Source organism: Amblyomma maculatum, chromosome 7 (genome assembly GCF_055883805.1).
Source record: "Amblyomma maculatum isolate TAMU_Amacu chromosome 7, ASM5588380v1, whole genome shotgun sequence".
Lineage (NCBI taxonomy): Eukaryota > Metazoa > Arthropoda > Arachnida > Ixodida > Ixodidae > Amblyomma > Amblyomma maculatum.
Genome location: NC_139350.1, coordinates 74,727,572 through 74,742,710, shown reverse-complemented (window position 1 = coordinate 74,742,710; position 15,139 = coordinate 74,727,572). Strand labels below are relative to the sequence as shown.

Genomic DNA, 15,139 nt, shown 5'->3' with positions numbered 1-15,139 from the left:
CCTGAGACAATAAATATCGATTAAAAAAAATTTTTAAAGACTGCGTCTTTGTATTATTGTGCAATCATTTCGTTTGGTGTGCTGCAGAGAAGGTAGTAATGGTAAGGGGTGGTGCTTTACTAAAAAAAAGGAAGTATAATATATGTAGGTGCGGGCCGCGGTATAACTGCCATTTATTCCTTGGATATCTGGCGTGCAGTCGTAAGAAATAAAATAGAGAGGGCAGACAGCATAATATGAAAGATGCATAGTAAATTTAGGAAAAGTAACAGCGCAAATCATACAACCACAAGACACAAGAGAACACAGCGTGACACAACGCGTGTCACGCTGTGTTCTCTAGTCTAGTCTTGTGGTTGCATGCCTTGCGCTGTTACGTTTTTCTTAATTCAAGATGCACACTCGCCTAATGATGCATGGTAAAAAGTAGTGTCGATAAATGTGTTCGCAAATGTACGCCGTAATCACGCGTACACTGCACACCAAGAAGATAATGTGAAAAGAAATGCTCCTGCACATGTCTTTCGGAATCCCGTGCAGTGTGCGAGAGCAAAAAAAAAAAAAGAAAAAAAAAACGAACAGAGCTGAAGTGAATGCTGCATCCACATTTAGTGCCCCGCTCCCCCACCCCCCTTCCCCTCCCTCCGGCGCAGGTGGTTGCTAGGGAGAGAGGAGGAGTGCGCCGATGTGCGGGAGAGAGGCCACAGCTGGCAGGGAGCGGCTAAAACTCGCCATGAATAATGCCAGTGTTGCCTGGATTTTTGCTGGACAGCCGCCCTGAATCCTTAGCAATCCCTAGGTCGGATTGTCCCTAGTTGGGGGCACGGCGTGCCGGCGGGCCACCGCTCATCGCCCGCCACCCACCCTGTTTGGGGATGCCGCCGGTTCCGCAGCGGCGGTTTGGTGCCGTGGCTTTTGTTGTAGTAGAGACTGTGCCTGTTGCACGGACGGGTGCGATCGAACTGACTGGTGTGCGCGCCATGAACAACCCTGGCACATCTGCTGCGGCTTCGGTACAGAAAGGTTAGTGCCCGGTCTGTGAAAAGATTTTAGTTGTGGACAAAGCATGCCAATGAAGGTGCCGCCATGTTCAAATTTTAGCTGCCCGTTTTGCGTGCAATGTACGTGGTTATATGCTGTCCGCTTACCGTTCTTATTTGTCACATACTGCAGGGATTTGTGCCAAGGTATGCACTTGCAGCACGCGCGAATTTAGCACTGTCTTGTGATGCTGCTAACTGGCGCTTGATGCTTTGTCTTCTATCAACCAGATACTCACGGCACTCGTCAGTGATTAGCTGCTTAGGGCGCCGAAGCTCATTTTATGCTTTTTACGTTCTTGGCCCCGATTCTCGATACGCTGTTCGTTTTGATCACATCCGGGTGAAGTACTTGCCTATGATATCGCTCGAGCATCACTAGCTTGAAACTAGTGATACATATTGAGCACCAAAAGCTCGAAACTAGCACTGAACCTTTCACAGCTAAAAGCGGCAGCTATATGGATGATATTCTGCGTACCCTTGATGAAATTTTGCCTAGTTTGCGTCGGGTACGACAAAAGGATAAGCTCTGTTGAGACAACAGAAATGATAACGTAAATACCGTTTAGACAACTCCATTGTAGCACGGAGACCACGTAGCGGTGCTTCGAAGTAATGAACTCGCTACTGAACTCCCCTTATGTGTGTGTGATTTTTTTTTTCCTGTACCTTTAGTTTCTTACACTCCTTACTAGAGCCCTGCACGGGTTGGATTTTCTAGCCCCTTCCCTGGCCCACGTTTGAAGACCATCCCGGATCCATGGTTCCAAGCCCATCGGCAATGATTACATGGCCCGGACCCGGCCTGCGCTTCCACGACAGGGCCTGTGCCAAACCTGCAAAGTAAGTCTGAACAGACGCCTTAAAAATGTATTGCTTAACTAGCACATAACAATAAATCAAGATGAGAGACAAACCTTGCAAAATATTCTTGGTAGAGAAGGGCACAGTTAAAGCACCGACAGAAGCAAAGGCATGGTGAAGAATATTTTGACAAGACATTTTATGTAAAGCTATCTAGCACAATGTACATTTAAAAGGTATGGATTACGGGCATTTTAACTATGACTCCCTACTAGCAATTGGCTCTTGGTGCAAGTTCTTTGCTTAATCACCTACAAAAAGACTGCCCCTGGCAACTTTGCCCCAGGAACATGAGTGGGCAAGGGCAGAAAAAAACAAAATTTACATATTCATTGAAGAAATCACAGCCACATTGTCACATCTCTGTGGAGACGAAAAGCGGTAGTGTCTGTTCATTTTGCATGTATATGTTATTGGATATGTAAAGATTCCTAAAGAAATAAGCTCTTATCCTACAGCATTTATTGTAGCGTAGAGACATTCTTTGGGGGGGGGGGGGGGGGCAAGCAGACAGTCAGAATTTTTATGAACAGATGGCTGCCTGCCGAGCAGTCAATTGAAGGTCCTTGTTCAGGGGCTGTTATGAGGCTTCAAATGTCCAGCCGTTAGCGGTAACACAAAGGTTAGAAGCTACCCTCTTGCTCACTGATTTCTGAGAAATCCTAAGCTGATGGTGTTGAGTACTTCAGTAGGCACGTGCTTATGCAAACGGGCTGTGTCATGCATGACAGGTTACATCACTTCATAACACCTCCATTGTAGTACAGTTCGCTATCGAGTTTTGAGCCTTTCCTTTTTAACTTTTTTCACTTGTGTCATTGAATGCAGCCCGGCATGTTCGTACTAAATTACTTGGACAAAACACCGAGTGGCACTGATTAAACTCTGTTTACAAATGAGCTTTCTCTCATTCTCTGTCAACATATGTACTAGTAGTGGTTTATTCATAAACCACCGGAATGATTTTAGTGCTGGAATTCCATCTCCAAAAGAAGCCATACACAGTTTTACCCAGCCTGGCCTCGTTCCGCCACTGCAAGCTGCAAGCCCAGGCCTGCATGTCAAGCCCGAGCCAGGTCCAGACCCATAAAAACGGCAATTTTCCAGCCCGGCCCAGGTTTTCGGGCTGCCCGAATTCATGCTCTGCTCCATACACTGTTGAAATTTTTTGCCGAGAATAAGTTCTCAGCAGGCAGTACTTTGGCAACCTTTGTTAGGAAGAAATTACATGCCATAATTTTTTTGCCCTGGAAACTTGCTTACACAACTACCTCAAAAATATCACCCAGACGTGTCCCTTGCCTGCAGTCGCTTGCTGTACAAACACCATTGCAATTTATTTGCTGACACTATGGCGCATGTAGTACGAAACAAAAGGAGGTCATTATTTGCTAGAAGATGATTTTGAAAGTATGAAAAATTTCAGTCACTGCTATTTTCATGGAAAAATGTCGCATGGCCTTGTATAGCCAATTAGGGCCAATTGATGAGAAATTTTTGCTCAAGATTTCTGCCAGCAGAGTAGGCACTGCTGTCATTTCTAATAGCTATTTCGTTGTTCATTCATTTGCAGCGGCACCAACATGTTCTGTTGTCTGTGTTTTGTGCGCCCATATTCTGTTCTTTGCTTTAAAACATTTCCGGGTAAGTGCAGTCGAGACCGCGAGCATAGTGTTGGGTGAATTCACCAGGCGGCATGACAAGAGGAGGCAGTGTGGTGTAGAGGAATCCACTTGCGCCAAAGACAGAGACTGCAACCATGCCAGACAGGTTGCCAAGACATCGAACGAGAAGCCAGACTAGCCTATTGCCGAGAAGCTTACCAAATGCGGAATCAAGCCAAGACTGAAGCGGCAGCTACAAATGCGGCACCGGCCGATGGCTAACGCTTTTGACTTGATTCAAAGAGAGCTGAACCTCTGCAATATTTAGTATTCCATAACAAAGGCTTCAAGGATTTGCCTCAAGTGATTCCAGGTAGCCCTGCATGCACAAACCTTTGTCACGGATACACCTGCAAGAAACAAATAGTGGTGCGTAATTGCTCCAAGCGATGTTCTCTTTGTTTTCCTTTTTAACCTGATACCATAAAAAGCACCCTGTGTGGCAGCAACTGCTGACTTGGTCATGTCATGTAGCCTTGTGTTGTCACACAACCTGACGGACAGTCATTGCAGTGCTGCGTCACCTTCCTGCCACTTGCCAGATACATGCCCATAATTTTTCATGGATGCCAGATTTTCTGCAGTATGGGACCCATCACAATACAGATTCCAGTAGTGCAGTGTTTCGTGACTTTTTTGTCACTTGTCCGGCAGCAAGACACATTTATTGCCGAGATATTTCGATTTGAAGTTGAAGAGGTCTGTTTTCCTTCCAAGGGATTTAGACTTGGGAAAATGATGCAAACGATGGTGTAAACATAGACTCCGTGATTCTTGATGCATAGCGAGCAGTGCAATCTAGCAGCAGCTGAAATTAAAGCTACAGTTCGCCAAAGCCGTCTATTTGTTTGCACCAGGCATAGATACTGAGCTTGACTGCAAAGTTCTCGCAGTGAATCTTGACCTTTGCACCCACAGAGCATGCGGTGCTTTTTAGAGTTGAGGTCACTTGACTAACAGGATAGAATGTACGAGTGCCGGCGTGGCGGCAAAGTTTGTAGCTAGCGAAGCTATGGATGCGGCCACTGACATTGCCGAGCTACCATCACGAGTGACGAGTAAAGACTGCTACAGATGGTCTTTTTTGAATAGCAGCAAGGGGTGAACAATGCATTGTGGCAGAAAGTTAAAAGAAAAAAGGGGTACACAGGGCCTGTTTTGCTCAATTTATTTCGTTTCCTTCACTATTGTATTTCTTAATATGAACCAACTGAGCTCCCTTCCGCTCAATGCTTCCTTGGGTGTCTACACCTTATGTGGTGTACTCTAGCGTCGCTGCCCTGCAGATGGCAAACTGATGTGCCAGTAAGGTCTGTGCATGCACGCTGGGACAGCAGAAAATAGAGAAATAGAAATATTACGAGATAGATTGGAAAACTTCTATGCTTATCATAGATATGAGACATTGGTGACACTATTAACAGCCAGCAAAAGCATTCAGCACACTTGGGATGGAATTGTTTAGCGGTGAGTGAAAAATGTACGTAAAAAATGCAATTGCACTACACAAGTAATGTAATGCGAGAGGTCTCTGCTGTTCGTGTGGCGCAATGGCTAAGACATTCAGTTAAAACTCCAAAGGACTTAGGATTAAATCCTGTTCGAGGCCGTTTTTTTTTTCCTTTTGTCGCTTTTTTTTTCTCTTAAGCACCCATGCAATTTAAATCTTACTTTTTCCATCCTTTCTTTTCTTTCCCAGCTCCACTCGGGTCTGTGCAGGTTTATTCTGCCCAGTAAGTTGTAACTTAATCCTGTGTGCATTTCATACCAGATTTTTCAATAGAGAAGCGCTTACTGAGGCATGAACTTCATCAGAGGAAAACTCTGCTGCTCCACACTTGTAAACCAAAGCATGTATATCAAAAATGAAACCATGTGGTGATTCCAAATGCATAGCTGTAACTTCAAAGAACCAAAACATACCAAAACGAAACTGACTGCCTGTGGCACTGCCAAGCGCAAATTTATTTTTGGCTCCCATTATTTAGCCTTTTTGCCATTTTTGAAACAAAAGTTAACAATTCAAACATGCAACCATAATACATGTTAGGCAGCCTCCGGGATCCCTTACATGTCATTGTGCATGCATTTGCGATTTCTGTATTTCTGCAATGCCTGCATTTCTGTTCTCTTTTTTCTACCTTATAAGAGTTTTGTTTTCAGTGAAAGTGGTGTTTTTGTGATTAGGAGCCAGTATACCATCGCTGCAAGCCTACTTTTTCTTTCAGTGTTCCTTTAGCACTACTTGCAGGTCTACTGCAGGTCTACTGCAGGTCTTTCGTATTGCACTCTGAACAATTTTTTACCCATGCTTTTCATTAAGATTTTCGAAGCATGATGGGTTGTAGCGAATGGATTTGATTGCACCTGAAAACTTCAAACACAAATTAAGAGCGTGTAATTTCTCTTTTTTTTTTGCTCACTGCGTGTTCTTTGCGAATGATGAATTTGACCACTTGCTTCATGAGGGAAGGCTCGAGGACGTTGAAGCTACTTTGATTGCCCGTCACTAGGCACAGTTATAGCAGTCTCGTAGCTCACTGGGTGCATGAGGTATTTGAGGTTACTACTCCTTATCGCCATAGACACCAGCAGGCTCAGCATATGTATCTAGGCATGCGGCTTCTTGTTGGTTGACCCCTTATCATTTATACTGCGCAGTTTGTTGAAAAATGGAAGCGTACAAGTTGACACAGGAAATGAAACGCCATGCAGTCCTCATCGCACTGGCCGTGCGCCACAGCGACTTGGAAATTGCCAACTTTCTGAATGTTGCGAAGCCTTTCGTTAACAAAGTGCGGACAGAACTGATGTGCTGTGACGGTGACGTGGCATCTGTGGCGAAAAGGAAAAAGCGGTCAGACGTCATCAGAACACCTGATTTTCTTCAGAGGCTGCAAGTCATCGTGAGTGACAACCCAGAGAAGTCAATGTGGGACATTGCAAAGGAGCTCGATGTCGTAGAGTCAGCTGCCAGGCTTGCTGTGCACGAGGACGTGAGGTACCATTTCTGTGTCATGAGCAGGCCGCAATTCTGTTCTGGTAAAGCTCGGGAGAATCGTCTGCTCTGGTCCAAGCGCTTGCTAGGCAAGCTGAAGAGCCTGGAATGCTTTTTTTTTCTTTCAGATGAAAAGAATTTCGATCAAGACCAAAAAGCTAATTGCCATAATGAAAGATGGCTTTACGGAAGCGCTAATGAGGTGCCGACAGCATTGCACACAAAATTTCTGTCTGTGATGGTGTCAGCAGCCGTCGGCAACAAGGGTGATGTCATGCTGCCACACTGTTTTGCAGAAGGACTCCGCGTTAATGCTGCCGAGTACGCAGAGGTGCTTGCCACCGTTGTGAAGCTCTGGACTGATACTGTTTCGAAAGGAAAACCTTGTGTCTTTCAGCAACATTCGGCTCTCGTCCACACCGCCTGCGTCACCCACGAGTGGCTGGCCAACAACTTCCAATAACCACATCACTCCCAACTTGTGGCCTCCTAGTTGTCCAGATTTGAATACACTCGGCGTCGTTGAGAGAGAAGCCGACAAAAGGCCACATAATACAAAAAACTCTTAAGGTCGCCACTGCGAACTCAATGGGCAGTACCTCTAAGAACCACCTGATCCGTGCATGCAGCCATTTCCGAAGCCGAATTGAATTGGTTATTGCTGCAAGTGGCGCATTCATTGAGTAATGTGAAAATAAACAGTAAGAGAAATATCTCCTAAAGTTTGGTGAAAATATATATATATTGTGGAAGAAGGCTAGGTCAAGACGGCGAGGTCGTGGCGGCAAGGACAGCGAAGCCTTGTCTAGCGTTTTAATCCGATCACGAACCCAGGCACGCGCCGGAGCCGGCGCCGCGGGACGATGATGATGGTATGTACAAATGAAAGAAGATTATGATGGCATGTACAAATGAAAGAAGGTCCACAGAAGGCTCACACAATCTGCCCGGGGAGTCGGAAGCGGCCAGCCTGGCCGCTCCTAACTAACCGACGTACCGCGGCGCACAAACGGTTTCAAGCGAGAAACATGAACAATTTCAGTTCCACGGTGGCGTCGATCGGCTGGGGGATCAGCAGGCGTGACTTTGTAGTTAACTGGAGAATTTTGGCTGATGATCTTGTAGGGACCAAGGTAGCGGTGGTGGAATTTGTCACTAAGGCCAGGGGTGCGCAGTGGAGTATAGAGCAGTACTTCGTCACCGGGACGATAAGAGACACCACGAGACTACATGATGATGGCATGTACAAATGAAAGAAGGTCCACAGAAGGCTCACAATATATTTGCTGGAGATATTCTCTGCCTGAAGCCAACATTGCATCCTCAAATGCCTTGTGCACCCGGTATATTGCAAGATATGTGGCTCGAAAGTTCAGGCACAAATCAAAATGTAGTACTTATTCTGTATCTAATTTTGAGCAAATTATGTGTGCAAAAAAAACGAATTCATCTCAAATTTTGACCACCGAGGTCTTCTTTATACGTCTGCAGAGCTTGCAAAGCTCGTAAACACGCTGGAAAATTCGATTTCTTTAAATTATTTATTTCATTTCAATAATTGAGATTAAGACAAGCAGCATTCATAATTTTGCGATGTTTTTGAAAAGCCCAGAGGTTCCCGAGCCTGGACAGAAAAATTGAAACTGAAAGAAAAATTACTCTTCGCATAGAGAAGTTCTACGTCCAGATGAGGTTCTGTTTTTATGTGAAGTCACTAAACTAAGAGCAGAGCTCTAAACCAGAGCAGATAATGCACCTGAAGGTGAGGAGATGGAAAAAATTATATTCTAGGGCTCTTTTTAATGACTCTGCCCGCGTCTTGTGTATTATTTTCAAATTTAGCAGCTTAATTCATTCACGTGCTCGTAGTTCAGTGACATTTTCATATAATTCTGTAGAGTTTCTTATGTTGGTACCATATGCTTGAACTATTTATATTCACTTAAAGGGGTCATGACAGCTAAAATTTGAGCATAAACTGATTATTGCATTTCACTCCATTCACGTTAATTATAAATCCTCGAAATTTGAGATTTCAGTGCAGTAGATAGTTTATAATGATTTTTTATTATTAATAGCGAAAGCAGCTTTATGGTTTGACAACCTTGGGCGCTGACGTCACACGATATCATCCCCATGTTTTCTGCTATTCATGGTGACTGCGGCACTCTTGCATGCGTGCCGTGGATTGTGGTCACTGAGAGCCTTTTTCTTTCTTCAGCAAAAATATTTCATTCGCATATTTTTTTTTTACTTTGGCAAGCCTTCACTATAGTGTGCAACCTTAGCGATCCTTGGACTTGTTTTGGGCTTCGTCTAGAGATTGTCGAGAAGGCCAAAGTAGATGTGCTCATGCTGTATTATTTAAGCATACAATCTGAAGCACATTATTCTTACGTTTTGAGAGTTAGCTTGTTTAGCAACAAGCGCTCCCATATATAAAAAGGCACATGTCCAACGTTTCCTTCCAATCAGCAACACAGTTGATATGAATCGAAGTTCGGTTTACATCCGGCTTCTGTTTTGGTGAGCAGTCAAGGTCGACAAGTCTCGTTCTGAATGAGGCCAATTTGGGAAAGCGACCCACGGTTTGCCTTTGCAAGTGTGAACATCGGTCAATCTGAGCGGTTCTTTAATCGCACACCCTTTGCAATCCTCAATCGTGAATGGGCCTTTAAACTGCACGCTGGTCACATGTTGGTTACAGTCAGTCTGCAGTAAAACATCTTCAGAACACAGCGGGCCTGTTTGTAAGCAGCACAATTTCTGCTCCCAAGAAGGGTAGAAAGGCCTTTATGACTTATTGGAGATTTAATTGACCACATGCTCTGAAGTTTCTTCAAAAAGCCGATATTTCTGCTATAAAACATTAACATTTCTGCTCCATAGCTGTTTCAGAATGTCTGTCCTGCTTTGTGCTCCATTTAGCTGCTCCAAAAAGCATATTTGCTTGCTCCAAGAGCTGCTCTAAACACCTATTTTGGCCACGCACACATGGTACTGCTTTTCACGAGCCCCTGTCCAAAAGTGCTGGAAGAAGACAATAACGATGCTATTTTGGGGCCTACTTCACGCAACTTCAGCACTCAGACTTCGACTACCATGAAGGAAAGTCATCCTTGCCACTTAAGAGTGTTCAAACGTGGACTAGCCTCCCTTGCGCTTTATAATGGCGTTCGCACCCTGACCGCCTACTTACTTGTCCCTGTAGGCCTTCTCGATGAAATCCTACAGGCACCTCATGATGAGCCCACAGCTGGGCGTCTAAACTTTATTTTACTCTGAGTCGCATTCAGGTTAAATAATATTGGCCCATATTGGCTTCGTCTATCTGCTAATGTCACGCACTATGTCAGGAGTTGCTGCGACTGCTAACGCCACCGAACACTGCTAACAAGACTGCAGGATATACAACCAAACCAATCACTTGGGAGGCCATTCCAACAGATTGGCATGAACTTACTAGGTCATTTCCCGACATTGACATCTAGCAACAAGTGGATAATAGTAGCAACTAACTACCTGACTCGCAACGCCGAAGCAAAGGGCCAAAGGCTTCTTCAGACTAATTATCGTTGTAGAAAGCGAGAAGCACATCATAATATCTGTCGTGTAAAAAACCCACTTCTCGTTGTCCGTGGCATTGTCCTCCTTGCATGCATTAACAGTCAGTCGGCCTGAAAGTTGAGCCGATGTAACTAGTTTCTCGCTTTAATGTCAGCACAGTAACCTGCCGCGCTGTTGCTGCCGGCTAGGAGCGGAGAAGCAGGTCAACTCGATTCCACCTTGTGTATGGCAGGGAGCCCGAAAATTCTAAAAGCACTGTGGAATCTACACTGCAGAAGTGCGAAAGGCTGAGCGTTGCTGGTGCACACGGTGCATCCGTTTGCTCTCATTATCATTATCAACTAAATGCACCGTTATCATTGCTAATGCCGTCATTGTCATTATCACTAATTGCAGCGTCATTGTCAGCGCTACTATCGTCACATGTGAGACAACCGCAAGCTTGCCTTGCAGCGCCGGCTGAGCACTTCGCCATAGATGGTCCGGCGAGGTATACAAGTACATCGTACTCAAGTGCTCCAACACCAGATGGATGCTTTGAACGCGAAGGTTGGCATAGGAGTACGGAATTCCACAAGCCGGCCTGTTGAAGATATTCCAGCTTGCGTGGAGAGAGCACATCCATAACCAGGTTTGAGAAGCAGAAATGAAGAGATAGCACAGCGAAGCACGGGCGAAGTCATCTCTGGCGGTGGACTCCAGCACAGAACACACGATCGCTAATGAGAACATCTATGACAACACACGAGACAGCGGACGGCAGCGGGTTACTCTGCGAGGCACGGAGTGGTTTTCTGCGCACAAGTGCTCCGATTGCGACGCAGCCGATAAAACCATACAGCATGTTGTGATCGAGTGCCCGAAACTGTGGCCCTCCCCCCTACAACTGCGACATCAGCACTGATGGAGACTCTTTCGACAGCACTTGGTCTGCAGTCGATGTCCACACCCTGGGTAGGGCAGTAGAGGTGACAAAGCACCGCCTTGATTGGTGGCGTAAACGAAAAGATTGTTGAAGGACTCCCCCCTTTTCCTTCCTCATTTCTTTTTTCTGGACTTTTGATCAATGCACAGCAGTTGGTATAGTTTTTGTTCTTTTTCTACTCCTTTATTTATTGGCCCAATGAAGAACTCTGTGATCCCTCGCTACAAAGGGGAGTGGCCGAATTAGCATTACGCAGACAAGGAGAATTATGATGTGTGTTTTAACTCATCCTCATGATAGACAAGGGCCCGCCGGGGTGGCGCAGTGGTTACGGCGCTCGACTACTGTTCCCAAGAATGCGGGATCGTAACCGGGCTTCGGCGGCCGCTTTTCAATGGAGACGAAAGCAAGGCCGCCTGTGTTCTATGCGATGTCAGTGCACGTTAAAGAACCCCAGGTGGTCGAAATTTCTGGAGTCCTGCACTACTGCATCTATCATAGCCTGAGTCGGTTTGGGATGTTAAACCCCGCAAACCAAACCAAATCACTGTAGACAAGATATATGTGCAGTTCACGATCCCGGGCGTGGCGCAGTTGGTTAAAGCTTAGGCTGGCGATGCGAGGGATGCAGGTTCGATTCCCGGTGGATGCAGGATTTTTACCTTTCCGATGACATTAGTTTCGGTTTCAGGTGATGTAATTTGATTGAAAGCTATATTGTGACCGAACGAACGCCGACAGTATGAGCCAATAAAGCGCAGCTGCATCACTTTTCGAGAATTTTGCGACATTTAAGAATTTGACTCTCCATAAGCTGTCGGTAATGCTTGCAAAGTGTTTGTGTGCTATCTTTAAAACTGATGAAGTAATCAACGATTACAATTCGAGCTTCTCCTCACAGCACTGAAGGACTGCGTAGAAGCTCGATGATGACATCACGGACGGTAATATTTTTTCTTTACGTTACCTTCGCCCACATCATGCGGTGCCTTTTTTGATGCCATCAAACAATGTTTCTGGGCCTTCAATTTTGGTAGCCTTGTTTTCACTTCTTCCAACCAAGCCATTCTATGCGGGAAACATACTGGTGCCGTCAGTGATGTCATAATGTGCCCCCCAAGCGTCACTGTGTGGTGAGGAGAAGCTCGATAGCTGAAGCGGTTTAAATCGCTATTTGCGCCATTGTTTGAAATGCTAGCGCGAAGATATCTTGCATGCTTAACCTGGAAGCTGTAATCATTTGATTCCTTGAAACTCATCAAAATCTACAATCGGTGCAGTTTCCCTTTAAAGGCTTTCGCCTTAATACAGCACTCGATGTCATGCTGATGCCACATGTAACAGAAAAGGACAGCCTCAGTGTCACTGCCTACCTTCAGCGTGCAGAAGCAGCCCGACGACTCGCCCAGCTGCGCATAAAAAGCCAGCGAGGCACCAATGCCTAACGTAACCTACAATGACAATGAAAATTACAAGCCAGCAGACCGACTCTAGGTTTGGATGCTGAATCACCATCGTGGATTTAATGAAAACTATAAATTTTACGCTGCTGTTTTCGCAAATCAAGTTCACTCATCTAGATGAAATGGGCTATGGAATTGTCCCCAGATGTTACTGACAGTACCCCAGGGGTGATACATGTCCAGAAATTGTATGTTGTGTGCCTAAAGCCCTATTATAACTGATGGACACTATTTATATTTTGCTTGATGTTTATTTTTGCCTACCTTTCTATTCAATGTAGAGCATTGGGCCCAAGCTTCTTTGAGGGGGAAGTCGTACCGCAAAGCTTTTTTTTTCACGCTTCACGCCACCTGGACGCAGCTTTTACTCTTTTTGTTGTACAATGATGATGCACAGAGATTTACCTCGAATAATTGCCACAACACAACACTGTTTCTACATTGTTCTTGATCATTGTACTTGGCAGGTTTACCTCTGTTTCCTTGTTGCCTTTAAACTGAGCACTGGGCATTCTGTTGTTCGATGACCAGTGCCTTTGTCGTGATTGGCACCTTGTTGCAACGAAATAAACTCTGAAAGTGAATCCAATGTGCAGATAAGGCTGTCAAACAGAGTACTGAGTTCTTTTTGGCTGATAGTAAATGATGGAATAAGAACACATGGTTGCAAAGAGCATATGTAGGCTCTTGAAGAAGTTACCTGTGCTCCTTCTGCCATTAGCTTGTTAATCGGTCTGATGAACCACTAGTTTAAGAAACACTATCACCGACCAAATTATTTATTAGAACCCAACATTTCGCGACCAACTCGGTCCCTGCCTCAGGGGCGACAAGTTCGAGGCCCGCAGTAGCAGGCAGCGGCCTATGCTTAGCTGATCTGAAGAAGAATGGCTATACACGCGCCTTTATACCAATGTGCTTTCCGCCGTCGAGCTTGCAGGACAAGAGGGTCGGTCAACACGGAAACGACGAAGCGCCCTCGCATTGTGCTCCCATACGTGGCGGGCACCAGTGAGGCGCTTGCACGCATCCTGCGCAAACACGTCTGTGTGTCGCACAAACCTACCTCAACAGTCTGCCGTTTTCTGCCGCTACCAAAAGACCGTATTCCTAGAGAAAAATAACCAGGCGCTATTTATAAAATCTCGTGCTCAGAGTGCTCTGCCTCTTATATCGGCGAAACAAAAAATCTGTCAGCGCATATTGCAGTACAAAAATGACGCCCGACAATTGAACTCGAAAAGCAACCCCCCTCGCCGAGCACTGCGAATGCGCCGACCACAAAATCGCCTTTGACGAGGTGAACCAATCCTTTCAAAAGACGTCACGTCTTTTTTCGGTTCATCCGGCTGACAGCTGCAGCAGTGAACAGGAATCCGGGGACGCTACCCTGGCTCTGCTACACAATTGAACTTCGCCACTTGTGCCTGCTACTGCGGGCCTCAAACTTTAGTCGCCCCTGAGGAAGGGACCGAGTTGGACCCGAAACGTCGGGTTCTAATAAAAAATTTGGTTGGTGATGGTGTTTCTTAAACTTTTGTTTCAAGTACCCAACCAGGCGGAGTTACACCGAAGATGTTCTCTTTCAAGTCAATGAACCAATAGGAAAAGCTTTAGGCCTTTCCAGTGACAGGCATCGTAAAGAACCAATGAGTGCGGAGGACAAGTCTATTTGCCATGTTTGAGCCTAGTCAGAGCCTCTATGAAGGCACACAAAGGACAACTTGATAAGAAGTTATCTAGCTAATTTTGGATATGTTGACATTCATCCAGTATAGTTATGGCTGACTGCATGGCAGTGTAGCCTAGCCTCTGAAATCTGTTTCCAAAAATTGATGTCAACATACACAGTTTACTTGTGCAATCCGTTGGTGTTGGCAATACCTGTACTTTTTTTATTTTGTATTTTCCAGTCTACAAGAGTTCTGTTTCTTGCTGTCTTTTTTTTAGACTCACTTTTGACAACTTGGAAAATCTTTCTTTTTGCAGAGTTCAAAGCCTGGAAGGACCATATGGAAATCTGTGAAGTGGCTCATTTTGTTAGTGGCAGGAATGGCTCATCTGCATACCATGCAGGTTTTTGCAAATGCACATCTGTTTGTTAGCCGACTTTGAAAAATATGAGGGCTAAGGAACCTGTTCCACATCATGTTCAAAATAGGCTGTGCTTATATGCCTAAGCTGCTTCTGACATTGCCATGGTGCTTTTGATTTTGTATACAAATGCTATCTGAATAAAAGGTGCCTACATATTTTGTATGTTTAATGAACTCAAGCATGTGATGGCTCACATACATGACATTGTTAATGATGGTCCCCAAGATACACAGCATTTAATTGATGCTAATTATATGGAGTTAGCTGCACGTTAACCCTGTAACCGCCAAATTAACTCCCGAAAAACATACTAACATTGGCAGGTTTAGTTGTAATGTTTTTCATACCATTCTAATTCTAAAAAGTTTCCTTCATTAGTAAAGCATGCTGTCACTTCGCCATCTTTGTTTTTTTTACCAGTGTACGCACATCGCAAACGGGGTCAGAGTAACTGTCAGGTACAAATTCTAGATTGTCAGCGAAGCTGCTGTCTGAACTACTTTACGAAAGAGCTCTTT

The 15,139-nt window shown here is 45.1% G+C and overlaps 1 long non-coding RNA gene and 1 pseudogene across 1 annotated transcript; both read left to right on the top strand.

Annotated features, from left to right (window-relative positions):
• The window catches only part of LOC146183660 (uncharacterized), a 39,729-nt pseudogene extending 39,004 nt beyond the window's left edge, over nt 1-725 (top strand).
• Nucleotides 726-926: 201 nt separating this feature from the next.
• Nucleotides 927-14,776, top strand: LOC146183659 (uncharacterized). The gene is made up of 3 exons (XR_014708790.1): nt 927-1,023; nt 1,765-1,886; nt 14,514-14,776. It is a non-coding gene; the product is annotated as an uncharacterized LOC146183659 (long non-coding RNA).
• The last annotated feature ends 363 nt before the right edge of the window (nt 14,777-15,139 follow it).